This window comes from Papio anubis, chromosome 18, assembly GCF_008728515.1.
Source record: "Papio anubis isolate 15944 chromosome 18, Panubis1.0, whole genome shotgun sequence".
Classification (NCBI taxonomy): Eukaryota; Metazoa; Chordata; class Mammalia; order Primates; family Cercopithecidae; genus Papio; species Papio anubis.
This window is the reverse complement of record NC_044993.1, coordinates 32475193-32500247: the sequence shown is the minus strand read 5'-3', so window position 1 is coordinate 32500247 and position 25055 is coordinate 32475193. Positions and strand designations below refer to the sequence as shown.

At 48.3% G+C, this 25055-nt stretch overlaps 2 non-coding genes and 1 pseudogene across 3 annotated transcripts; 1 reads left to right on the top strand and 2 right to left on the bottom strand.

Annotated features, from left to right (window-relative positions):
* Positions 1 to 5821: 5821 nt before the first annotated feature.
* Positions 5822 to 5904, top strand: TRNAL-CAG. The gene has a single exon. It is a non-coding gene; the product is annotated as a tRNA-Leu (tRNA).
* Positions 5905 to 6258: 354 nt separating this feature from the next.
* On the bottom strand, positions 6259 to 6341 carry TRNAL-CAG. Its single transcript has one exon. It is a non-coding gene; the product is annotated as a tRNA-Leu (tRNA).
* Positions 6342 to 13005: 6664 nt separating this feature from the next.
* On the bottom strand, positions 13006 to 13522 carry LOC101018453 (annotated as a pseudogene). Its single transcript, XR_641507.2, has one exon. The product of XR_641507.2 is annotated as a 60S ribosomal protein L23a pseudogene (transcript).
* Positions 13523 to 25055: the final 11533 nt, after the last annotated feature.

The following is a 25055-nucleotide window of genomic DNA, read 5'->3' as shown; positions in this document are numbered from 1 at the left end:
TCCTGGATTCAAGGGATTCTCCCGCCTCAGCTTCCCAAGTAGCTGGGACTACAGGTGTGTGCCACCACGCCTGGCTAATTTTTGTATTTTTAGGAAAGACAGGGTTTCACCGTGTTGGCCAGGCTGGTCTCGAACTCCTGACCTCAGGTGATCCACCCACCTTGACCTCCCAAAGTGCTGGGATTACAGGCATGAGCCACCTTGCCCAGCCAAATAATATTTTTAAAAAGATATTGCATTTTCCAGTGGCCAGGCGCAGTGGCTCACGCCTGTAATCCAGCACTTTAGGAGGCTGAGGCAGGCGGATCACGAGGCCACGAGATCGAGACCATCCTGGCTAACACAGTGAAACCACGTCTCTACTAAAAATACAAAAATCAGCCGGGTGTGGTGGCGGGCACCTGTAGTCCCAGCTACTTGAGAGGCTGAGGCAGGAAAATGGCATGAACCCAGGAGGCGGAGCTTGCAATGAGCCAAGATCGTGCCACTGCACTCCAACCTGGGTAACAGAGCAAGACTCTGTCTCAAAAAAAGAAAAAGAAAAAGAATCAATGTTTGGCCAGGCGTGGTGGCTCACACCTATAATACTTGCACTTTGGTAGGCCAAGGTAGGTGGATCACTTGAGGTCAGAAGTTTGAGACCAGCCTGGCCAACATGGCAAAACCCCGTTTCTACTAAAAATACAAAAATTCGCTGGGCATGGTAGTGGGTGCCTGTAATCTCAGCTACTCAGGAGGCTGAGGCAGGAGGGTCACTTGAACCTGGGAGGCGGAGGGTACACTGAGGCGGGATTGCACCACTGCACTCCAGCCTGGGCAACAGAAGGAGACCCTGTCTCAAAAAAAAAAAACAAAAAAAAAAAACCATTTTCCAAAGTGGCCTCACCATTTTACATTCCCATTGGCAATATATGAGAGACTTCTAGCAGTAGCCTCTCATCCTTGCTAATACTTAGTATTGCCAGTTTTTTAAAAAAGCCATTCTAATAGGTGTGCAGTAGTGTCTCATTGTGGCTTTACTGTTTATTTCCATAATAACTAACAATGTTGGGCATCTTTTCATGTGGTTGTTAGCCATTCATATATCTTCTTTGCTGAAGTGTCTGTTTAAAGTTTTTGCCCATTTTAATATTGGGTTGTCTCCTTATAATTGAGATATAACTGGATGCAAGTGCTTTATCAGATATATCTGATTTTTAAAAAACTTGCAAATATTTTCTCCCAGTCTGTGGCTTGTCTTTTATTTTTTAACAGTGCTTTTGACTGGGTGGTGGCTCACACCTATAATCCCAGCACTTTGGGAGGCCCAGGTGGGCTGATTGCTTGAGCCCAGGAGTCTGAGATCAGTGTGGCCAACATGGTGAAACCCTGTCTCTACCAAAAAAATACAAAAATTAGCCAGTCATGGTGGCGTGCCTGTAATCCTAGCTACTTGGGAGGCCGAAGTGGGAGGATCACTTGAGCCCATGAGGTGGAGGTTGCAGTGAGCCGAGATCGCGCCACTGCACTCCAACCTGGGTGACAAAGCCACGCTAATTTTGAAGAGCAAAATTGTTATTCTTTTTTTTTTTTTATTTTAAAGATAGGGCTTCCTTCTGTCACCCAGGCTGGAGTCCAGTGGCATGACCATAACTCACCGCAACCTCAAACTTCTGGGCTCAAATGACCTCAGCTTCCCAAGTAACTGAGACCCCAGGTGTGAGCCACCTTGCCTGGCTATTTTTTTTTTTTTTTTTTAGAGTCGGGTGTCACTATGTTGCCCAGGCTACATTTGTGTCACAACTAATGAGCCAATATTGCTACATTGTTATTAAATACTTATTCAGAGTTCTTCAGTTTTCCCCTAGTGTGCTTTTTCTGTTTCCAGGATCCCAACTGGGTTACCACAGTACATTTAGTGCCTGTAGACTCTGCTTGTGCCTGTAGACTCTGCTTGGCTGTGGCAGTTTCTCAGACTTTCCTTGTTGTGGATGACCTTGATCATTTTGAGGAGTACTGGTCAGGGTTTTTTTTTTTTTAATTTGTTTGTTTTGAGACAGAGTCTCACTCTGTCACCCAGGCTGGAGTGCATGATCTCAGCTCACTGCAACCTCCGCCTCTCGGGTTCAAGTCATTCTTCTGCCTCAGCCTCCCTAGTAGCTGGGATTACAGGCACGCGCCACCATGCCCAGCTAATTTTTGTATTTTTAGTAGAGACAGGGTTTCACCATGTTGGTCAGGCTGGTCTCAAACTCCTGACCTCGTGATCCACCCGCCTCAGCCTCCCAAAGTGCTGGGATTACAAATGTGAGCTACTGTATGCAGTCCTGGTCAGGGGTTTTGTAGGATGTTCCTCAATTGAGATTTGTCTGATATTATTTTCTCATGATTAGACTTAGAGTAATGCATTTTTGGAAGGAAGGCTACAGAGGTAAAGTGCCACTCAAGGATACCTACTATCAATGGAACCTATCACTGTTGATGTTGACCTTGATCACCTGGTAAGATTGTATTTATGTATTTATTTTTTACTTTTTGAGATGGAGTCTCACTCTGTTGCCCGGGCTGGAGTTCAGTGGCACAATCTTTGTTCACTGCAACCTCTGCCTTCTGGGTTCAAGCGATTCTCCTGCCTCAGCCTCCTGAGTAGCTGGGATTACAGGCATGCGCCACCATGCCTGGCTAATTTTTGTATTTTTAGTTGAGAGGGGATTTCACCATGTTAGCCAGACTGGTCTCAAACTCCCGACCTCAAGTGATCCACCCGCCTCAGCCTCCCAAAGTGCTAGGATTACAGTTGTGAGCCACCGTGCCCAGCCCATTTCTGGTTTCTACTTAGCTTTTTTCGCTTAACTCTTTGTCTTGAGATTTCTCCATGGTATGAACCCGTTTTTTTTTTTTCTTTCTTTCTTTTTTTTTGGTAAATTAGGATTGTGTTATTTATTTCTTTCATTACACAGCAAATATGGACCAAGCCCTATTATGTGCCAGGCCCTAGCCCCAGGGCTCCGGCTAATCACCAAGCCACAGAGTGACCAGAGTTTGGTTTTGGGGGGTGTTAGGGAGAGCCATTAAACAAAGGATTACCCAGATAATGTGCCTGGATGGAGACCCAGGCAGCTGGGGGACACTGTGCCAGACAACTCGATTTATGGGAGTGAGCAGGGAAGGTTTCCAGAAAGATCTGGAGTGTGAGGGTGGCCCTCTTGGTGTTGAACAGAGAGACAAGGCCCTGGCCAGAGCTGCCTCCAGAGAAGCAGAGAGGGGCACAGGTGGGAGAAGTTCTAGTCCCTCACTTCTTGGGGCCCCTGAGATCCAGCAGCCTGCCTGCCTACCCCACCTTCTGTCTCATGAGCCAACAAATCTCCCTTTTTTGCCAAAATGAGGGCAAGCTGGGTTTCTGTCTTTTACACCCAAAGAAATCGATGAATGGTGTTACAGTCCCCCTAACTCAGCGGTCCCCAGCATTTTTGGTGCCAGGAACTGGCACTGGTTCTGTGGAAGACTGTTTTTCCCGGGGAGGTAGGGGTGGGTTAGGAGGGTAGTTTTGGGATGATTCAAGCACATTACGTTCATAATGCACTTTATTTCTATTATTATAACATTATAAAATATAATGAAATAATTATAGAACTCACCATATTGTAGAATCAGTGGAAGGCCTGAGTTTGTTTTCCTGCAACTCAGTGGTCCTTTCTGGAGGTGATGGGAGATCATCAGACGTTAGATTCTCATAAAGAGTGCACAACCTAATCCCTTGCATGCAGAGTTCACAATAGGGTTCACGCTGCTATGAGAATCTAATGCTGCCCCTGATCTGACAGGAGGCAGACCTCAGGCAATAATGCAAGCGATGGGGAGTGGCTGTAAATACAGATGCAGCTTCCTTAGCTTGCCTGTGGCTCACCTCCTGCTATGCCACTGGTTCCTAACAGGTCACGGACCAGTATAGGGGTTAGGGACTCCTGCCTCTACTCCTCCCTTCTTCCTATATGGCTCAGAGAGGTGAAGTGATCTACCCAAGGTCACACGGCAGGAATTCAAACGCAGTACTTCTCAACCTGTTCAAGGTTTAGCAGGGGCCTCTGGGATCCACCAGCCAGGTTTGTGATGGAGGGAGAGGTGAACTCAGAGCAGTTTTTGGGAGACTGAACAGCGAAGTGGTAGGGAAAGTTGGTCTCAGACCAAAGATATTACAGAAAATTACCCCTGGATGGAATCTTCCAAATCGAATTGTGCTTTAGGGCACTGTTAGAATAATGAGTCTCTTCACCATATCCTAATCCCTGGAACCTGTGGCTCTGTTACTTTAAATGCTTAAAAGAGAGTTTGCAGCTGTGGTTAAATTAAGGATTTGGGCTGGGCGTAATGGCTCACGCCTGTAATCCCAGCACTTTGGGAAGCGGGTAGATCACTTGAGGTCACGAGTTCAAAACCAGTCTGGTCAACATGGCGAAACCCTGTCTCTACTAAAAATACAAAAATTAGCCGGGCGTGGTGGTGTGTGCCTATAGTCCCAGCTACTTGGGAGACTGAGGCTGAGGCAGGAGAATTGCTTGAACCCAAGGAGTCGGAGGTTGCAGTGAGCCGAGTTCGTGCCACTACACTCCATCCTGGGCGACAGAGTGAGACTACGTCTCAAAATAACAACAACGATAATAATAATGGGCTTGGAGATGGGATGATGACCCTGGTTTATCAGACGGGCCCAGTGTAATCACAAGGGTTGTTGTAAGAGGTTAGGCAGGAAAGTCAGAGTCAGAGAAGGTGATGTGAAGACACAGCAAAGGTTGGAGTGGTGTGGACTGAGGAGCCAAAGAATGTGGGTGGTTTCCAGCAGCTGGAAGAGGAAAGGAAATGGATTCTCCCTTCTGGCCTCCAGAAGGAATGTAACCCTGTGGTCCATTTTAGACTTCTGACCTCCAGAACTGTAAGATAAATAAATGAGATGGTTTTAAGCTACCAAATTTGTAGTTACGTGTTACGGCAGCAATAGAAATTCTTGAATCTCCTTGGCAGCATTTCCACCAAGTTACCATCCATTCTCGTCTTGAATGCCTCCAGCGACGGGGATATCACTACCAATACAGTCACCCTGTTTCCTTTCCAGCAAACTCTTTCTTCTCCCAAACCCATCCTCTGTAACTGTCCACCCACTGCACGCCTACCTCAGGCCCCAGTTCTTGGAGCAAAAAGGACAGGCGGACACAATCCCAACCCCTTGTGTATCAGGCTTTTGTAGACAGATAATAATTCTCTTCCCCAAGCTTAACAATCTCCAACTGTTTCCCTTGATCAGCTTGTTATAAAGGTCTAAAAGCCAACTGTTTCTGGATGAGGCCCTAGGTAATCATTTGCAGAGTGGGATCTCCCAACCCAAGGCCTCCCGTCCTGAGGAGCGGATGACAAAAACCTTACAGAGTATCCTCTTTCCAACAGTAATTCTCCAAACCCCGCCCCCTACTCCTCCAGTGCCCCATTCACAACCCGAAACATCCGACAGGTGTTGGTAATAGTTCATAATAATACCACCACTTGAGGCTCAGAGCCTGGCCAGGCGGCTAGAATTTAGCAACGTTTTTTCGTTTTCATTGTGTTTAATTCTGTTGAAGGTAAGGGAAACTGATTTTCCATTTAAATTATCTGTGTATTCAGTAGAAAGCGCCAGTTTGAGAGCAGCAGTGAGTCTCGGCTGCACCGGGTGGGTTTGGTTGTGGATAACCTAAGCTGTAGGCCGGACTCAGAACTGCCCCGGACGCCGCTTCTGGGTTCTGGGTCCCGAGCGTCGTTGAAGCATGAGAGGAACTACATCAGATCCCAAAGAGTCCTCTTCTTCCGGGAAGTCAGGATGGCCGAGCGGTCTAAGGCGCTGCGTTCAGGTCGCAGTCTCCCCTGGAGGCGTGGGTTCGAATCCCACTTCTGACAAGTGTTATTTTCCCGGTATTTTAAAAGAGAACTCTTAGACGACCCCCCCCCAACTCCAACAGGGGACGTACGTTTTACAATCCAAAGTCAAATGAAAGTCTGTCAGGAAGAAAAAGTCCGACAGGACGTGGTGGTGCGATTCTGAGGTCCCTACTTCTGAAGAGGTTGAGGCGGGAGGATCTCGCCACTGCACTCCAGCCTGGGCGACAGAGCGTGATTCTTTTTTAAAAAAGAAAATGCTCGTTAATAAGAAAAAACTCGTTTTGTGAAAGAATAAAAAGATTATGAGAAGATACACGCAAGCCATCATAACCTCATTAATCTGCGGTCTTGGTGTGAAAAGTAATAAAGCTCTGTCAGAAGTGGGATTCGAACCCACGCCTCCAGGGGAGACTGCGACCTGAACGCAGCGCCTTAGACCGCTCGGCCATCCTGACTGCTTGTTATATGTTTTGCAACAAGCTTCTTCACAAGCGCTGCAATGTGCGCATGCGTAGCGGACAGCAAAGACCCAGGCCTCGTTCTCCGCCCGGCGTTGGGTAGAGCGAGATACACTCACTTGCTCCAAGGGGCGTGGAGAGATGGGACGAGGAGGGTCAGCGCGATGCACCTAGGCAACGCCAGAGGGTGCGCAAGGTCTACTAGAGAAGGCCGAGACCGAAGACTATTACTTTAATACACATGCATTCGTGCCTCCAGAATGTATTCATTCTGCATGCATACATGTACTATTCATGTCAGCTTTGATTCCTGAAATCTGCAAGCAACCTTGCATTTCCCTTGTGCATAATGCAATCAAGTCCGTATATCTGCACTGATTTGTAGACATTTCCGTGGGCTGGCGCCCAATCTAGGTAAAGCCTGGTTATTGCAAGGCCGCCTGGCACTCTTACCGCGCTCTCCTTCCGAATACTCGCCCCAGCTGCAGCTTCACATTTGTATGTGTTTAACTCATTTACTCAGGCTCCGGAGTAGAACGAGGCCTGCAGCGGTACAGCCAGACCCGCCCTATTCCTATGTCCACAGTGCCCGAACCGTGCCCGGCACACAGTATGTACGCAGGGAAGATCCCGTGGATTCATTCTTCCCTCACTTCCTCTTTCTTGCATCCCCTCATTTCGTGACTCATCTCTTTTCCTGGCCCTTGCAGCATCTTCCTCTCTTCCCTTCCGCCCACTCTAGGCTTACGCACGCCGCGCACAGGCTGTTTCCAGGGGCCAGAAGATCTCCGTATCGAGAGGGTGCCCTTCACCACGAGATTTCTAGGATTTCAGGGTGCTGGGTCGCTGACCTGGTGTGTAACAATTACACATTAATTAATGAATTCCCTCATTAATGACTCATTTTCCTACAATGGCAGCTGCTGCCCCTCTCTGTACACAGGCACTAACAGAGAGGGTCCGAGACCCTCGGACATCTGTGAGCCGACTCTGGAGTCCCCAGGGGTCAGGCCCAGACGGTGTGAGCTGTGGGGTCACATTAACCTCTTAGTGCCCTCGGACTTGTCTGAGATGGTATCACAGAGCGGCCTCAGCCAGAGAACAGCAGCCCTTACCACCCTTGGATCAGATTCCCTTTAGATCCTTGGAGCTTGGGATGCAGCCCCTTGGGGGTGAGCAGAGGTCCTGGTTATTTGAAAGACGATGAAACCCTCCTCTTTCCCCCTCCCAAATGTCCTCCCCTCATTGACTGCCAGAATTCTTTCCTTTAGGTTTAGCACTAACCTCTTTTGTGTCCTCTTCTAAAATACAAATTGCCCTGGAAACTGGAAAGAAAGTCAACAAACATTTATTAAGCACGTGCTATGTGCCACTCTTCTAGATGCTGTGAACGAAACAGAATTTCCACTCTCAAGATACATTCAGGCATGGAGCGAAAGGAGAAGGATAAGAAACAGGCGAACAGTTACGTCCAGGTGTTGTTAAATGCTGGGTAGAGGATGCATCAAGAAACTCATGAGAGACTTTAAAACAGGCAAAAAAGAGAGCTGGATGTTCTGTCTGGAGCACCCATCAAGCTGTCTGATTCCATAAGGGCTTGCACCTTTCATTACTTTTATGTCCAAATAATTCTTGTTCACAGAAATGCAGGTGGATTTTGTTAGGGTAAAATGCAATTGATCATTGTCCTGTGGATATTGACCAATTTTGCAATCTACTTATAAATTCATTTCAGCATTCCTGATTGCCAATATATGTGTGTCTTTGAATTCTCTTTTGAATTGGCTGTAACATTGAACAGGTCCTCCCATTAATTAATGACTAAAATAAAATCTTTGACATGTTCATTTTATATTTATATCAGAATTATGATTTTATGTTAAAAATTATCCTTTTGGCCAGGCGAGGTGGCTCATGCCTGTAATCCCAGCATGTTGGGAGGCTGAGGTGGGCAGATCACGAGGTCAGAAGTTCAAGACCAGCCTGGCCAACATGGTGAAACCCCGTCTCTACTAAAAATACAAAAATTAGCCAGACGTCGTGGCACGTGCCTGTAATCCCAGCTACTCAGGAGACTGAGGGAGGAGAATTGCTTGAACCCAATAGGCGGAGGTTGCAGTGAGCTGAGATTACACCATTGCACTCCAGCCTGGGTAACAGAGTGAGACTCCGTCTCAAAAAAAAAAAAAAAAAAAAACCCTTTTAACAGTGATCAAGAGTGATTGGGGCTCTCCTAGGCAGGGTGGTTAGGGAGGGCCTCTGTGAGGAGCTGACACTGAGTTCAAAAGGAGAAAGACAAGCACTATCAAAGCTGCAGGTGGCAGCATTGCAGATGAAAGACATAACCGGTGCAAAGGCTCTGAGGCAGAGAGGAATATAGTCTGTTGCAGGGACAGCAAGGCCAGTGTGGCAGGGGTAAGGTTATGGGAAGGTTCAGACCATATCACACAGGGCTGGAGTGCCAGGGAAAGGAGTTTGGATTTTCTTCTGTGATGGAGTAACTGGTGTGTTTTTGTTTGTTGTTGTTGTTGTTGTTGTTGTTGTTTGGAGACAGGGTCCAGCCCTGTCACCCAGGTTGGAGTCCAGTGGCACAATCTTGGCTTACTGCAGCCTTAACCTCCTGGGCTCAAGCAATCCCTGCCTCAACCTCCCAAGTAGCTGGGACTACAGGTATGCACCACCACACTTGGCTAATTTTTGTACTTTCTGTAGAGACAGGATCTTGACATGTTGCCCAGGCTGGTCTCGAGCTCTCGAGCTCAAGAGATCCTTCAGCCTTGGCCTCCCAAAATGCTGAGATTATAGGTGTGAGCCACTGTGCCCTGCCTGGAGTGTTTTAAACAGGGGAGTGGCATGGTCTTGAGGGCCCTTCAAAGACTATCGCTTTGGCTGCTGTGTGGAGGATGGACGGGAGGCCAAGGGAAGAATTGGAAGTCCAGGGAGAAGGCCAGGGCAGGGAGGGTAAGAGATGATGGTGGCTGGACCAGGGAAGTGGAGATTGCAAAAGGTGGTAGAATTCAAGATTCAGGATGTGTTTCAGGGTAAAACAGACGAGCCCTGCTAGCTGGCTAGTGGGTGTGTGGGGTGTCAGGGTGGAGAGAGAGGATGCAGGGATGCAACAGGAGGTCACCAAGGCCATAGAGGAGCCAGGTTACTAGATGCTTGGTTTCCCTTGGAGGCAAGGGCTTTGAAGTAGGGGCTGCTAGCTTCCCACTTGCACCGCATTTTGCAGACCAGGGAGGTAAGGCTCAGGTGGGCTGAGTGACTTGCCCAAGGTCCTCTTTGGGGCAGAAGTCCTGCACTCTCCACCACTGGAACCCTCGCATCATTTCTTCCATCACCAACCTCTCTGAGTGCACATCATTTTAGAGAGGAGGAAACAGAGGTAAGGCCAGAGCTGGAGCCCACACCAGCCCCGCCCTGCCTGCTGCCCTCCTGGCCTGCCTGGGAGAAAGTGCTCCCTTGATGGGGCTCAGCACCAGGTACTACATAGCCCTGTCTCCTGGGTTTGCGTGGATGATCAGTGGTCCTCCCTTGACACCTTTCATGTGACAGCCTCCTGGCCTGGAGGAAGCCTTGCACCCCTAGGTCCCTGAGACCAAAATTGGGAAGGGAGGCCACTATTTCTGTTTACGTCGTTTCCACCTTATCAGCAGCCCAGACACCAAAGAAGAGCCCTGTGGGACAGGCCTCACCCATTCCCTGCTCTGGGCATTTGTCCAGCTTGGGAGAAAAAAGTCCCCTGAGTGGAGCCTGAAAAGCCCACAAGCAGCTGGGGAAGCCCCGAAGTGGCTCTTCCTGTGCTTTGCCCTATTTTGCACAGATGAAGTCAGATGGCCAAATGAGAACCTAGTGTTTGTCCACCCAAGGTGCCTGAAAGGGGTAATTCCTAGCATTCCTGGGACTTCGGCACACATCACCAGCCCTGCCAGGGACACGTGTGGCAGGAAGCTGAGTATTAGAGAATATTTCCTTTCCATCCATTATCTCACTTAATGTTCATCACAGCACCACAAACACAGGTCATCATTTCATTACCCCCATTTTACAGGAAAGTGAGACTCAGAGAGACCACATGAATTGCCCAGAGTCACACAGCTGATAAATGGAACTTGATTTGTCTGGCTCAAAACTCCTTGAGGCCAGGTATGGTGGCTGACACCTGTAATCCTAACACTTTGGGAGGCTGGGGTGGGAGGATCGTTTGAGCCCAGGAGGTCGAGGCTGCAGTGAGCTGTGATCATGCCACCTCACTCCAGCCTGGGCAACAGAGTGAGATGCTGTCTCAAAAACAAAACGAAACAAAACAAAACAAAACAAAACCCCTTCTTGAAAACTGTGTGCCTAGCATTGTGCCGAGCACTTTCTCTACATTGTCTCCTTAAAAAAAAAAAAAAGGCCATGAGGGCCAGGCACAATGGCTCACACCTGTAATCCCAGGTGTGACTTTGGGAGGCCTAGGTGGGCGGATCACCTGAGGTCAGGAGTTCGAGACCAACCTGACCAACATGGTGAAACCCCTGTCTCTACTAAAAATACAAAAAATTAGCTGGGCATGGTGGCAGATGCCTGTAATCCCGGCTACTCAGAAGGCTGAGGCAGGAAAATTGCTTGAACCCAGGAGGCAGAGGTTGCAGTGAGCTGAGATTGTGCCACTGCACTGCAGCCTGGGCTTGACAGAGCGAGACTTCATCTCAAAAAAAAAAAAAGAAAAAAAAAAGAAAGAAAAGCCACGAGAGCTTGCCAATTCCCATGGCAGGATGGACTTTGAGATGCTGTTTTTAGTCCTGTTTTCATTATCGAGGAGATTTAAAAGAAAGGGTAGGATTTTCCCACTAAGGCAGTCCAAGTAGCATGGCCAAGCTTTTGTTGTTCAGGCTCTGGTTTCCTTGGCTGAGGGTGGAGGGCAGAAGCCACTGGATGCCAGGAGCGAATGCCTGTCAAGGTCCTGGTTTGGATATCTTGACCAGTGAGGGGAAAAGCCAGGCCAGCCCCAGGAAAATGGGGGAATCTGAAGGTGAAGTGGATCAGGCAGGTAACAGGATGGGGTGGGGAAAGTTTGGTCCCTCGGGAGCCGGAGCCAGAGACCCCAAGGTCCACCCTTGGCATGGAGAGAGACAGATGGCTCAATTTCTTGGTTATGAGTAGATCACGTGGACAGTGAGCATTTCAGTGACAATCAGAATAGACCAAGGGCCAGGAGCTCACTTCCAAGTTCTCTGGACTGCTTCTCCCCATGCCCCCTAGGTCTTTGGCCATCCTAGAAGGAGAACCCCAGGAATGGATGAGACGACAGCTTACCACCCTGATAGGCAGGGAGTAAAGGGCTATTTTTAAAAAAAAAATTTTTGAGATGGAGTTTCACTCTTGTTGCCCAGGCTGCAGTGCAACGGTATGATCTTGGCTCACTGCAACCTCCACCTTCCAGGTTCAGGTGATTATCCTGCCTCAGCCTCCCGAGTAGCTGGGATTACAGGTGCCCACCACTACGCCCAGATAATTTTTGTGTTTTTTTGGTATTTTTAGTAGAGACAGGGTTTCACCATGTTGGCCAGGCTGGTCTTGAACTCCTGACCTCAGGCGATCCACCTGCCTCAGCCTCCCAAAATGCTGGGTTTACAGGTGTGAGCCACCACGCTCCATCGGCCAATTTTAATTTGAGCCCTCATGGCCGAGTGTGTGGACTCTGGGACCACCTGAGTTCAAATCCTGCTTCTGCCATTTGCTAGCTCTGTGACCTCAGGGTAGTTACTTAGCCTCTCAGTTCCCCAGTTCCCCCGTCTGTAAAATGGGCTTAGTACTGGTATCTATCTTAGAGGATTGTTGAGAAGATCAAATAAGTTAATACACGCTGAGCACTTAGAATGCCTGGAACAGAGTAAAAGCTTTATGTGTTAGTGCCACAAAATTAAAAAAAAAAAAAGTGACTTTTTTTTTTTTTTTTTTGAGACAAGCTCTTACTCTGTCACCCAGGCTGGAGTGCAGTGGTGCAAATACAACTAACTCCAGCCTCGACTTCCTGGGCTCAAATGATCCTTCCACCTCAGCCTAACAAGTAGGTAGCACTACAGCCACATGCCACCACTCCTAGCTAATTTTTGCAAAAAAAAAAAATTTCTGTAGAGATGGGGTCTCAATATATTGCCTAGGCTGGACTTGAACTCCTGTTCTTAAGCATACCTCCCACCTCAGCCTCCCAAAGTGCTGGGATTATAGACATGAGCCACTGAGCCCAGCCCAGTGAGATAGTTCTTGTGCCTGGTGAATACTATGGGGCCAGTTTCACCTGCCAATCTGACTTTGTGGAGAGAATCTCTAGCCTGCCCTCTCCACAACCACAGTGCAGCCTGACTGCCTCACCTGAGTCAGCCGTGACCAGCTCTCCAATCTCTTCCCCCACCTTCATCTCCCACCTCCATTTTTTCTGGTTTTCCCATACAAAACGTACTCCCTCCGCAGGGCCTTTGCACTGGCCGTTTCCTCTGTCTAGAGCCATCTTTTTCAAATGACTCTTCCTCAGCACATGACTAAAGCAGCCCCCACCTCTCCTCCCGCTCACTTGCTATCTGGCCCCCTATATGAGATCCAAAGTCACTGTGCTCATTGGCTGGCTTATCTGTTTGTTTTTTTTTTTTTTTTAATGTTGAAAAGATATATATATATATATATATATATTTAGAATTAGGCAGCTGGACTTAGTTTAGATGATCCCAATTTTGTTGGCAACAACCAAAGCGTCGTAATCAGGAGCCAGTCGAACATACGCCTTTTTCTCTCTGAATCAGGGTGTTGACCTTGGCCACATCAATGTCACAGAGCTTCTTCACAGCCTGTTTAATCTGGTGCTTGTTGGCTTTAACATCCACAATGAACACAAGTGTGTTGTTGTCTTCTATCTTCTTCATGGCAGACTCAGTGGTCAGCGGAAACTTGATGATAGCATAGTGGTCAAGCTTGTTTCTCCTGGGGGCGCTCTTCCGAGGATATTTGGGCTGCCTCCGGAGTCGCAGTGTCTTGGGCCGCCGGAAGGTGGGTGACGTGCGGATCTTCTTTTTTTTGTGGCTGTGGACACCTTTCAACACTGCCTTCTTGGCCTTTAAAGCCTTTGCTTTGGCTTCGGCTTTAGGAGAGGCAGGAGCTTCCTTCTTCGCTTTCGGCGCCATCTTGTGAAAAGCCTGACTTATCTGTTGATCCTGTTTCTCCCTGACTAGGCTCTGGGCTCTGCGAAGGCAGGGACCTTGGCCATCTAGTTCACCAGGGTATTCCTGGCAGGTAGGGCATTCCTGTCACATAATAGGAGCTTGGTAAATAAATAGTACATGAGTGGGTGAACGGACAAAGGAATGCATGGATGGATGGATGGATGGATGGATGGATGGATGGATGGATGGATGGACGGACGGACGAACGGACAGACGACTGAGACAATTCTCTGGGCTCTTCAAGTCAACTTTTTGTGCCTCTCCAGGTGGAGCTTAAGAAGCCTGGGGCTCCCCCCGCTGGGAAGGCCATTCATGACCCTTGCCTTCCCCAGGAGTCTTCATCTCTGAGTCCTGTGCCCAGCCCTCCCCATTGGGATAACAGCCCTTTTGCCTGCCTGGGCTCGGGGACCTCTAGACCCTCTGGAAGGTCCGTCTGCTCTGTCTTTTGAGGCTAAAAGGTTTCTGTGTTTTCCTTAGAGCTGCACCAGAGCAGAGCTTTCTCAGGGTGGGCTGCATCCTCAGTGTGGGGTGTGGGATGCAGTGTCTGAGGTCGAGGCCTCTTGATGGTCTCCTGATGTGCTTCCTATGGCCATATCAGTGGCGACAGGTGGAAATGCTGCTGTTCTCCTTGGTAAGCGGGGCTGCAATGAGCCTCCCATAGTCCCCATGACCATCCCGGCCCGTCCCCTCTCCGGGATTCCCCACAACCCCAAAAACTCCTGGGCACCCAGCACTAAGGGTATTATCTACTCTCATTGGCATGTGCCCTACCAACCATCTTTTGAACACTTCCGCCAGCCATCTTTTGAACATTTCTGCCAGACTAAGATCATGTCTTTCCTGTTCAATCTCATACTCCAGTCCTCTTGGGAGCCTCTTTTTATTCAATCCAACCCGCATTCTGAATGCACCTCACATCCCTCTCCCTCCCCACCCTGTGTGGCCCCCTTAGTCTTCGGGTGCCAAGCCTCCTGATTCTCCTTTGGGAAACCCCTCCATGGCCACTCTCGTCCCAGCAGGTAAGGTGAGGCTGACTCTCCTCTCCTGTCATGCTGGGAACGGTCAGACGACTCACGTCTGACTAGTCAGCCATTCCGCCCATCTTGCCACAACGCTGATTGGTTCAGAAATGAGTGCAGAATTCCAGTTGGTCCAGTGGGAGTCCGGCTTGGGGGAACGCTTGTAATAGAGAAGCTGGATGCGGGGTCAGGTGGCTGAGCTGGTGGTGGCTGTCTTTGCTATGCCATCCAGAACCTACTTGAGAAGGAAAGCTGGAAAATATACAATGTGAGCTCTCTGATGACATTGACATCATTGGAACACCTGCGTCTAGCTATCCCTCAATTTATCTCTTTTGGTCTTGTCAGTTTCATGAGTCACTGCCCTTTTTCACTTATGCCAGTTTAATGTGAACCTCTGTCACATGTAACCCAAAGACAAATACAGCCTGGACCTGCACCCGCCCACACAGTAGTCACTCACTGGCTCTTGAGCTTTTGAAATGTGGCCAGTCCAGACCAGGTGTAGTGGCTCACACCTGTAATCCTACCACTTTGGGAGGCCAAGGCAGGCAGATCACTTGAGGTCAGGAGTTCGAGACCAGCTTGGCCAACATGACAAAACCCCATCTCCACTAAAAATACAAAAATCAGCTGGGCACGGTGGTGTGCACCTGTAATCCCAGCTACTCAGGAGGGTGAGGCAGGAGAATCGCTTGAACCCGGAAGGAAGAGTTTGCAGTGAGCTTAGATCACACCCCTGGACTCCAGCCTGGGCGATACAGCAAGACTCTGTCTCAAAAAAAAGTAAATAAAATAAAATAAAATAAAATAAAAAAAGAAATGTGGCCAGTCTGAATTGAGAGGGATCATAAGTGTAAAACACAAAGTAGACTTCAAAGACAGTATGAAAACAAAAATGTAAGCTATTTTATTATTAATTTTCAACGTGATTATACTTTGGCCATGTTGGGTTGAATAAAAATATATTATTAAAATTAATGTCCACTGTTTCTTTTTTTTTTTTTTTTTTTTTTTTTTTGAGACTGAGTCTCACTCTGTCGCCCAGGCTGGAGTGCTGTGGCCGGATCTCAGCTCACTGCAAGCTCCGCCTCCCGGGTTCCCGCCATTCTCCTGCCTCAGCCTCCCGAGTAGCTGGGACTACAGGCGCCCGCCACCTCGCCCGGCTAGTTTTTTGTATTTTTTAGTAGAGACGGAGTTTCACCGTGTTAGCCAGGATGGTCTCGATCTCCTGACCTCGTGATCCGCCCGTCTCGGCCTCCCAAAGTGCTGGGATTACAGGCTTGAGCCACCGCGCCCGGCCTCACTGTTTCTATTTACTTTTTCAACGCTGCTACTAGAAAAATTTAATTTCTGGCCGGATGTGGTGGCTCATGCCTGTAACCCTAGCACTCTGGGAGGCTGACGCAGGTGGATCACTTGAGGTCAGGAGTTCAAGACCAGCCTGGCCAACACGGTGAAACCCCATCTCTACCAAAAATACAAAAAAATTAGCCGAGCGTGGTAGTGCGCGCTTGTAATCCCAGCTACTCGGGAAGCAGAGACAGGAGAATCTCTTGAACCCGGGAGGTGGAGACTGCAGCGAGCCAAGGTCATACCACAAGATCAAGATTGCAGTGGTGCAATCTTGGCTCGCTGCAGCCTCAAACTCCTGGGCTCAAGAGATTCTGCTGCCTCACCTTCGTGAGTAGCTGGGGCTACAGGTGTTTGGCCACCATGTCCCGCTAATTAAAACAACAACATCAACAACTTTTTTTTTTTTTCTTGTAGAGACAAGGTCTACGTTGCCCAGGCTGGTCTTAAACTCCTGGCCTCAAGCAATGCTCCTGCCTTGGCTTCCCAAAGTGTTGAGATTACAAGCATGAGCCACTGCTCCTGGCCCTGTGTGCATTGTGAGAGCCCAGAGCCGGTACAGTCATGTCTCCAGCCTTCCAGAGTCAGAGCCAGCCCCTAAACTGCTTGGACCCAGTGTTGCAGGCCATATCCAGGACGCAAACCCATCCAAGTGGGGCTTCCAAGGAGGGAAATGGGAACCACAACCCTGGGGAGGGGCAGGAACCGGTAGCTGCAGCCCTTTTCCACCTGTGTGGAGCCACTCAGAGTTTCGACATTTCCTCTGGAAATTCTTTTATCTTCAAAGAGCTCCCCGTTTCCCTCTGGATTTTGATATGCCTAACGCTGTTTTCTCTAGGACTGCTTGTTGCAGTCTTTCTCTATGGTTGCTGGGACTCAGATCCTAGAAGACTAACCTATGTCCTTTGTCCTGGGGACCTTAACAGAGGGTGTGCCAGCAGGGGCACAGGTGGGTCTGCCCAGGGGAGGTGCCTGGACAGGCAACAGGTGGACTCTCAGAGTCCCAGGAGGTCATCACAGGGTGGTACAAGTCAGGTGCCCTGTTCCCCAGCCAGAGACACGTTGTGTGTTGGGTGGGGGAGCTGGGGGAGTCATGTTCCCCAAAATGCACTGCTTTTGCAATGTGAAAGGAAAAAGAGCCATGAAAATTACTTTTCATTCTAAAAAAAGAACATTACTGATGTCTCCTTTGTTCTCCAAAGGTTTCAGCAGATATATAGAGCAAGTTTCTTCGTTTAACAAGTTCCTCATAAAAATGACGAAGTCTGATGCAATATTTTTCTAGGTCAGGTGGTCTGAAAAAGGTTCTGAGTTGCTGAAGGAGCCCAGCGCCTTCACCTGCCCTGGGCTCTCCTCTGGTCCCTTCCCCGGGGAGCCTTTCCTGACCTCCAGCCTGGGTCAGCTCCCCTGTCTGCACCAGAACCCTCGGCATGGTGTGTGTGTGTGTGTGTGTGAGCGAAAGAGAGACAAACAGAGAGAGAGAGAGAGAGAGAGAGAGAGGAGAGTCTTAGGCTATATGTGTCCCCACCAGAACCCACACTCGTGTGGGCTGGGACTCTTCAATCTCCACAGATTTCAGTGCCTGCTACCTTGTAGGAGCTTTTTTTGTTTTTGAGACAGGGTCTTGCTCTGTCACCCAGGCTGGAGTGCAGTGGCTGTATAATGGCTCAATGCAGCCTCGACCTTCTAGGCTCAAATGATCCTCCCACCTCAGCCTCCCGAGTAGCTGGGACTTCAGGCATACACCACCACGCCTGGATAACTTTTGTATTTTTTGTAGAGACAGAGTCTCACTATGTTGCCCAGGCTGGTCTCGAATTTCTGGGCTCAAGTGATCCTCCTGCCTTGGCCTCCAAAACTGCTGGGATTACAGTCACTGAGGCCAGCCTCCTTGTAGGAAGTATTTATTAATTGAAAGAATAATTGAATAAATATCCCAATAAATCCCCAATTCAGGATATTTCCCCCATATATTCATAGCACCCCAACTAAGGCCCTCAGTACTTGTGCTCAAGTCCTCAAGATTACCTTTTGGGGATCCAGTTCTCTCCTGGTTAATGTCTGACTATGGAAGAGAAAGGTGTTCCTCTCTCCACCTACCCAGCTCTTCAATTGACCTCTTGGCCATCAGATTGAGTGGCCACCCTGTGCCAGCCCCAGAGACCCCACGTGGGTCTGGGGGCAGGACTGTGTGTTTTCATGAAGTTCCTAGTTGTCTCTGGAGTGTTCAGGAACCACATTTACAGGTGAGACAAATGGAGCCACGACTGAATGTTAAGGTCCGCATCCTCTGAGAACTGTTGGGAGAAAACTGAGGTAAGGGATTTGGAAACGTTCAGAGAAAATGAAGAGGGTCTGGAGCGAGGGTGAGTGCAGATTCTCAGGAACAGATGGTCCCTTTCAAGCTATGTGTGCACACCTCAGGAGGCAGGAGTGGTGAACTCTGAGGTTCTTCATCAGATCTCTTCAAGGCACTGGTGCCATGTGGGTGGGAGAGGCGAGGACAGGAAGCCCTGGAATTCTGCTAGCTTGGCTGGGCGTGGTGGCTCCTGCCTGTAATCCCAGCACTTTGGGAGGCCAAGGCGGGCAGATCAGCCGAGGTCAGGAGTTCAAGATTAGCTTAACCAACATGGGGAAACCCTGTCTCTACCAAAGATACAAAAAATTAGCTGGGCATGGTGGCACGCACCTGTAATCCCACCTACTCAGGAGGCTTAGGCAGGAGAATGGCTTGAACCCAGGAAGCGGAGGTTGCAGTGAGCCGAAATCGCGCCATTGCACTCCAGCCTGGGCAACAAGAGTGAAACTCCATCTCAAAAAAAAAAAAAAAAAATTCTGCTAGCTTACAGGCAGATCACCTGAGGTTAGGAGTTCAAGACCAGCTTGGCCAACATGGTGAAACCTCGTCTCCATGAAAAAATACAAAGATTAGCTGGGCATGGTGGCACATGTCTGTAGTCCCAGTTACTCGGGAGGCTGAAGCAGGAGGATCGCTTGAGCCCTGGAGGTGGAGGTTGCAGTGAGCCGAAATCATGCCGCTGCACTCCAGCCTGGGCGACAGAGTAAAACTCTTTCTCAAAAATAAATACATAAAATAAAAAATTCTGCTGCCTTGGAATCTTGGGCAAAAGGGCAAGGGCATTGAGAGAGGGGCCCAGCTTTGGCTGGTGGACAGGTGGCATCTGGTTGGCACAATAGTGTGCCTAGGAGACCACAACTAGGGCTTGATTGGGTAGAAGAGGACAGGACTTTGGCGGTGATGGCTTGGCCATGAGATGGATGTGGGGTCTCTGAGGGGTGCGCTCTGACAGAGGGTATGAGGGGAGGCTGGTGGGGATGGGTGTGTGCCAGCGTCTATGGGTGTGTAGAAGTGTGTGTTTGTGTCTCTGAAAGTGAGAACACGTGTGAGTGTCTGAAGTGTGTTTTTGTACATTGCACATGTGTAAAATTAAGTGTGTGCAAATGTATATTTTGGTTCAGAAATTATCTATGGGGATGAGGGCACTGGGCTGGGTGTGTGTATGTGTGTGTGGGTATTTTCATGCAGCTGGGTTAGTCACTGGGGTTTTGTGTGTATGTGTGTGTGTATGTGGGTGCATATGGGTATATATGTATGTATATATGTATATGTGTGTGTGTAATGTGTGTATGTGTGTATATATGTGTGTATGTTGTATGTCTGTGTATGTGCGTGTATATGTGTGTATGCAGGCATGTATATGTGTGTGCGTGTATGTGTGCATGTGTGTGCGTGTATGTGTGCATATGTGTATGTGTGTGTCTGCATGTACATGTATATGCATGTGTGTATGTGTGCATATGTGTATGTGTGTGTATGCGTGTATATGTGTATGCGTGCGTGTGTGTATGCGTGTATATGTGTGTGCATGTATGTGTGCGTATGTGTGCGTATGTGTGTATGTGTGCGTATGCGTGTATATGCGTATGCATGTATGTGTGTGTGGTCGGGATGAGGAGCTGATGTGGTTGGGACTGAGCTGATCAGAGCTGTATCCCTGGTAGACTTGTGGAAAGTTCTAGACTTGGGGGCAGAAGAGCCATATTCAAATCCCACCTTTGCCACTTTTTAGCACATGGCCTCAATGGTTTCTCCCCCTCTCCATGCCTCAGTTTCCTCATCTATAAAATGGGCATCATTACCCTTACGATCTCCTGGGGCTGACCGGGACGTCAAAAACCCTGGTAGCTCAGTTCACCCTGGAGAAAGGGAATGAGAAGGGGGCTCCTGCTCTTCCGTGCTCTTGGAATTTCTTACCGTGAGCACATGTTATTTTTATAATAAAAAAGAAGCTGGAAAAAGGTGTCGGTGTCCCGGAACCCCTGGACACATTTCTCAGCCCAGCTGGGGAGATGCCTGTGGTTCTGAAGAGAGAGGGCCACAGTCAGGGCTTGAGGTTGTTTGCCAGGGGATAGGGTGTGAGGCTAGGTAGGTTCTGGATGGCCTCCCCCTCCCTAGGAGCAGGCTCTGAATGTCACTGCCTAACTTTGAGAAGATAGAGATGCTGCTTCCAGGAGGCCTCTCGGCTTCTATACCTGACCAAGGAGAATGGAATCCCACCCAGTGCCTGGACAAACAGGACAAAATCACCTGCAGAAACAGCTCCTACCAGACATGAGATTCAATCCAATGGAAACCTGGCAATGTCAGTTTCTTTTTCTTTTTATTTATTGACTTTTAATTCTCCCATGTCCCCGATGAATCACAAAACGCTGGCATCAGAGATTTCCTCTGATTACCTTGCCTCCCAGGAGGGAGGCAAAGGCTTTCACTTTCCTTTTTTGTACCTTTCTTAATAAGGTTTGAATTTTCCAACCTTGTGTATCTCTTTTCCCTGTTTCTGCCCCCACTTCCTCCTCCTGCAGGCATTAGGTCTCCGACCAGAGATCCTGCCTTTTGGGGGTTTTCTTCTTGGAATCTCAGTGTATTAAAAGGAAACCAAAACTGCAGTCAATGTTATATAATTTTTTAAAAATACCAAAGTGCTGGATTTCAATACTTTTCTATTTTTTACAGTCCATGTATATATAAATATATATGTATATATGTGTGTGTATATATATCCCCCCCACAGGGATTACATTTGCATAATTTGACTTTCAAAAGGTGCAAAGTAAGAATAAACAGATAAAAACTTTCCTTCCACCCCTGACTCCTGCTTCCTTCCCCAGAGGCAAGCCCTGTGGTGCTGGTTCCTCATGTAGCCCTCCAGGAAATTTTCTGCATATACAAGCTGATGTATACAGGCATTCCCACCTCCCCACACCCTTCTCCTTAAACTATCATCTTCTGTGCATACTGGCCTTGTTCTTTTTCCTCCTCCACTTAACAGTGTATCTTGATGGCTGTTTGCAAGAGCACAGGAATGCCCATAAAATCTGTCATTTTACAGAAGGGGAAACTGAGGCCCAGAGAGGTCTAGAACCCAGTCTTGAATCACGATTCAGGGCTCCTTCTTCAAGTCGAAGGTGAAATCGGTAGGGATAAACTTTTCCTGCTCAGACACATTGTTTTACAAGGCTCCTTCATTGAGTGAAATGGAACTCAGGCCAAGATTTGTTTGTTTGTCTTAGGTGCCTTGGATTCTCAGAAGGAAGACAGGAAACCAGCTCCCTCAGAGATGGCTGCCTTCCAGCCCAAACAGGGGTCTGGTCTGTGGAGCTCCCTCCAGCTCTGCCACAATAACTGTGTGGCCTCGGGTGGGTTACCTCCCCTCTCTATATCTCCCCAGCTGGAATTTGTTGCTCTCTCTTCTGGGTTCCCACAACATGATTTATAACCATTTCTACCGACTCCCCAGCTTCCTCTTCTCATCCTTAAATTATCTTTACTTAACTGAGCATTTATGATGTTCCGGGGCTGTGTCCAGCACTTTTCATGTGTTGAAGTCTCAAAACAATACTGAGAGGTAGGGGGAATTTTTTTTTTTTTTTTTTAAATGAATAAGGAAACTGAGGCTGGCTCATGCCTGTAATTCCAGCACTTTGGGAGGCTGAGGTGGACAGATCACTTGAAGTCAAGAATTTGAGACCGGCCTGGGCAACATGGTGAGATCTTGTCTCTAAAAACAAAACAAAACAAAACAAAACAAAACAAAACAAAAAAACCACACACACACACACACAAAATCCTGAGGCTTAAAGAGGTAAAAGAGCTTCCCTTCTTCCCTTATACCACACAGTTAGTGTTGAAGGCAGAAATCATACCAGGCCAGCTCTGCCAACTGCAGAGTTCCTAATGTAACCCATTGCTCCCTTGCACCTAGATATTAGAGTGTGAGCTTAGGCATCCCCAAAAGGCTGGGCCCAGAGAAGGAAGGCAGATTGCCCAAAGACACACAGCTACTGGGGCTGAGTGGGAAGTGGAACATTTCTTAGGCTTTTTGGATATTTATCATGTGCTGGATGCTGGTGACATGGAGATGAATAGAACACCTTCTGTTTGCTCCCAAGTTGCTCAGGGGATCTTCTCATCTGTACAATGGTCGGAGTCAGGTGTTGGCCAGTACCTACCTGGCTTAGACCACTGGTCCCTCCAGAGTGTTGAGCAACAGCTAGGCACCAGGCACTATGCAGTTTGCACGTGTATTCTTCATAGCGACCTAAGAAAACAGGTGCCCTTGTCCCATTTTACAGATGAGGAAACCGACGCGTGGAGAGGCGAAGAAGCAGCAGCCCTGGCACCAGAGCTCTGGTCTGGCCCAGCCTAGTCCTAGCTATCCCACAGCTCTATCTCCTTGGCTTGAGAACTGAAGGGCACTGTGAATGAGTATGGGGGAAGGTAGTGTTTAAATAATACTTCCGATTATTATGATCAATGGGGTATTGGCACTGGAGGGTCATCTTCAGGTCTGGGTGGGAAGAGTAGATGTTTGGACAGAGGCCCTTTCCTGGCCTTTCATCATTCGAAACAGAGCAGGCAAACTCCTTCCTCAGACAGGAAGGTGACTCAGATGTTCCTTTAGGAAAGTCCAAGTCCAGCCTAGGATCCCAGAAAGTCCCACTGGCCCTCCCAGCAGCTCCTTGGTTTCTCTCCACCGCGTGGTCTGAGAGGAAAGTTCCCAGGTGATTTCTCTGGCAGGAAGACATAGCGCTTTCAGCAGCTGAGGAACAATCAGAAAAAAATTTTTAAAAATCTCAATCCTGGGATCCCTAGATATGGGGAAACTGAGGCCACAGAGAGGCAGGGGTTTACCGAAAGTCCCACAGAAAGTCAGAGGTGGAGGCCAGTCCTATCTGGAATGCGGAACGGCACTGACCAAGGCTGCTGTGTGCTGGAAGCTGAGGACACTGTGATGGGCCAAGCCCAGGGAAGTGCTCCTGGCTCAGCAGGGGGCGAGGCCCTGGCTGGGCAAAGGCTGCATGACATGTCCACTCTGTGCTGGAGGGAAGTGGCTGCCCAGTGGCCCAGAGGAGGACACCATGAAATTCTGTCTGGTGTGTGTGCACGTGCTGGGGACGTATCAGGGCTCTCAGATTGGGGTCTGGAAAAATGCATTTTGCCAGGTGGAGAAGGGAGGAAGGGCATTCCTGTAGGAGGGAACAGCATGAGCAGAGGTGGGCGCTTTGCTCAGGGACTGTGAGGAGCAGTGGAATGTATGAGTTGAGAACATGGATGTTGGAATCACACTACTTAAGTTTGAATCCTGGTTCCATCACCTACACCTGTGCACCTTGGTAAGCATTCTAACCTCTTGGTGCCTCAGTTTCCTTCCCTGCTTTTGTTTGTTTTTCAGATGGAGTCTCACTCAGTCACCCAGGTTGGAGTGCAGTGGCGCAGTCTTGGCTCACTACAAGCTCCACCTCCCAGGCTCAAGCAATTCTCGTGCCTCAGCCTCTCGAGTAGCTGAGGCTACAGGCATGCACCACCATGCCCTGTTAAATTTTTTGTATGTTTTGTAGAGACAGGGTTTCACCATATTGACCAGGCTGGTCTCGAACTCCTGACCTCAAGCAATCCACCAGCCTTGGTCTCCCAAAGTGCTGGGATTACAGGCATGAGTCACTGCACCCAGCCTCAGTTTCCTTCTCTGTAAAATGGAGAGAAAACTAGTACCTACCTCAAAAGATTTTTGTGATAAATAAATTAATCCACATAAAAGGTCTAAAAAGAGATAGGCACATAGTTATTACTTGCTATTTCGAACACTGTATTCGAGTTCCGCGTGGTCTGGAACTAGATCTGGATTCTCCTTCCGTGCCCTTACCTCTGTGCTCAGTTCCATCTTGCTATTTTGGGGCTCCAAGAAACCCTTCTCATAACCTCACCCAGTGTTGAAGACTCCATCTCAAAAAAAAAAAAAAAAAAAAAGAAAGAAAAGGGAAAAGTCAAACCAAAGAGTGGAAAAAATCATTTCATTTCATTTTCTTTTTTTGTAGACAGGGTCTTGCTATGTTGCTCAGGGTGGTCTTGAACTCCTGGCCTCACACGATTCTTTCACCTCGGCCTCCCAAAGGGATTACAGGCACGAGCCACTGTGACTGGCTTGGAAAAAATAATTTCTTATCCAGAAAAAAAAAATTCTACAAAAATCAATAAGAAAACAACAGACTACTTAAAGGGAAAAAAGGGCAAAAATACTTGAATCAGCATTTCACAAAGAGGATTCCCAAACAGCCAAAAACCAAAAGAGAAAAACTTAAAATAGTGTTTACTTTCACAACCATAATAAGGAACCACTACACACACAGCAGAATGGCCGAACAGTTGCCAAATGTCAGCAAGGAAGTAGAGTACCTTAGTCCATTTCATGCTGCCATAACAAAATACCCAAGACTTGGCAATTTACAAAGATCAGAGATTTATTTCACACAGTTCTGGAGACAGGGAAGTCCAAGGTCAAGGAAATTGCATCTGACCAGGGCCTTCTTGCTGCATCATCCCATGGCGGAAAGCGAAAGGGCAAGAGTGCTCATGTGAGAGAAAGGGGAAGCAGGCAGAACGCACCCTTTTATCATGAGCCAGCTCCAGTGATAACTAAATCACTCCTACCATAATGACATTAATCTATTCATGAAGACAGAGCCCTCATGATCTCTAATCACCTCTTAAATGACCCACCTCTCAACACTGTTGCTTTGGGGATTAATTTTCCAAGACATGAACTTTGGGGGACACA